Here is a 2,580-nt window from a genome sequence, read left to right as displayed (position 1 = left end):
TGCCTCAGGACTCTGGTAAAAAGAGGTTCTTGGAAAACCCTTCCTGATCATTATGTTTCTAATTAGTGGATTAATAAGAGATGGGAGATGTATGCCACGAGTCAGAAAGATTCAGAATCCATAGCTAGATCTTCTGGAGAATTCTACATCAAGAGAAATGTAATTATTTCATAAGTCTTCACCAAAAACATTACTAAAGGACAATTTTAATATCTACCTAAACTAAATTAAGAAAGCAAATAGATAAAAATTACTTCTAACTTTAGTTTCTATAATTCTCTGGATAATTTTGAGCTTTCTATTTTGCACACTATTCTGAATATCTGTGGGAAAATCACTAATTTATAAAATCAAACTCAAAGTGGTGACGAATGTCTCAATTTTTAGAAAACTGTTTGATAGTTTCAACTCTTCTAAAAGTTCAAGTTTTACAAATGAGTATATTGATGCTGAGATTTCAGAAAAACATATTTGAAGAAATGACTACATAGAACATTTTATCTGTGTTTGCATTTGGTATCCTGTGTAAGACTCATGGTGACCAATGACATATTCTCCAGAAGACAGAAACATTCCTGGTGGGACTGTGCCTTGCAAAAGCACAACCTGGACTTGAGTTTCTATAGCTTTTATTCTCTTTCTTTTTTCTTTTAACTTTCTTTTCTTTTATCTTACGTTATAAATACCATTCATTTGGACTTGTATAAAAGACCTTGATTTTTAGTGCCTTTAGAATAGGATTTTGTGTCCAAGTATTTTAATTTTATTTTGGTCCATTTATTTTCAACTGTCATTTTAATTATTTCTACTAAAACCCATTCAAATAATTTACTTGTCCCAGAAGAAAAGAATGAACATTGTATTTTATTGGGAAAAGAAATACCCAGTACCCCTCTGAGAAGCCAGACTGATTAAAGATTCATTTTAATAGAGTAGGAAATTACTGTAACACCAACTGGAATCAGACAAGAGAGGAAAATAGCAGGATCAAAGAAAATTATTACCATTGGAAGTGTAGGGAGAAAAATGTAAAATTGATCCAAATAGGCCTTCAATTCTTTCTTGAAAAAAAAAAGAAAAGCTTTGGTTAGAGTGACAAAATGTAAGTGATATTCCCAGAGATTGGTATGGTGATTTTGCCTGAATACATTTTGAGAAAAATCCTTTTGAAACTGGTAAGAGATTTGAGACCAACTAAATCTTGGTTCATTTATGTTGACTTTGTTTCTCCATAAGTTTTAATTGTCCATACATATCACTCCATGTTCTAACCCCTCTTTGCATACATTTTTCCATATCTAAATTATTTGAAGTCGGGGGAAAAATTAGGGTAGGAATGAAATGTCTAGTACTAAAATAATGGTCCTATTTTGAATTATTAAAATTCTTCATGGCTCTTTGTTTCATGTCATAACAAGTAACTGGTTAGCCTCGTTGATTAGACCTGTGGTTTCCAGAGTGTGTTCCTTAGACTAGCATTGCTTGGGACCTTTAGGGACTCTATTGCAAATGAAGATTCTCTAGTCACATCCCAGACCTACTGAATCAGTCACTGAAGTGAGGCTCAACACTTTGATGAAATAAATACTACATGTGAATGGGATGCATACTCATGTTTGAGAACTCAGTTAATAGGATTGATAGATATGTGGGCCAGTTGTTATAGATTTATCTCGACATCATTGTCTATACTTGTTACAGACTAAATTATGTCCCTCCAAAATTCATACCTTAAAGTCAAAATCTTCAGTTCCTCAGAATTTGTCTACTGACAAATTTGTCTTACTGAGTCTTCACAGACGTAGGTAAGGTTAAATAAGTTCACTAGAATGATCCCTAGTCCCATGTGACTGCTGCCTCACGAGAGCTGACTGAAGCATAGATACACATGGAGGAAAGAGCATATGAAAACAAAGAAGAAAATGGCCATCTACAAGACAAGGAGACAGGCCTCAGAAGAAATCACCCCTAGCCCCAGATTTCTAGCCTCTGTAATTGTAAAAAAAAAAAAAATTGTTTTAAATCACAGAGTCTGAGGCACTTAGTTATGGCATCACTAACAAATTAATAAATTTTTAACTAACCCACTTAACTATCTACAGACTCTATGCTGTTGGTCACAACAGACATCTGGTAAGAAGAGAAACTAGTGTTACAGGAAATTATCTTCTTTACTAGAAAAACTTGTGATAGGTCTTTAGTGTCATTGTAAAATTACTAAAACAAGGGTTATTTTATTATTTTATGGTCTAAACAAGTGTTTCCCAATCTAAGTTAATAATAGAGGCCATGAAAGTCAATATATCAAAAAACCTGATGGAAATCCACCCCAGAAAAGACTTCAAGAATATAACTAAAACAGGGGAGGCAGTTATTGGCTACACATTTGGTGGGGTGGGGGCTTAGACCTCGAGCTTACCTGACACAAAAACATTAAATTCCATTAAAATTAGAAAATCTAAGGATAAAAAATAAAAAGGAGAGTATGTTTATAATCTTTGAGGCGGGAAATATTTCCAAATAAGAAATAAATCAATAATCCATAAAAGATCACTAAGTCTATTATGGTGAAAGACACCC

This window comes from Urocitellus parryii, chromosome 11, assembly GCF_045843805.1.
Source record: "Urocitellus parryii isolate mUroPar1 chromosome 11, mUroPar1.hap1, whole genome shotgun sequence".
NCBI classification, from domain to species: domain Eukaryota; kingdom Metazoa; phylum Chordata; class Mammalia; order Rodentia; family Sciuridae; genus Urocitellus; species Urocitellus parryii.
The sequence above is the reverse complement of the archived record's forward strand: the minus strand, read 5'-3'. Positions refer to the sequence as shown.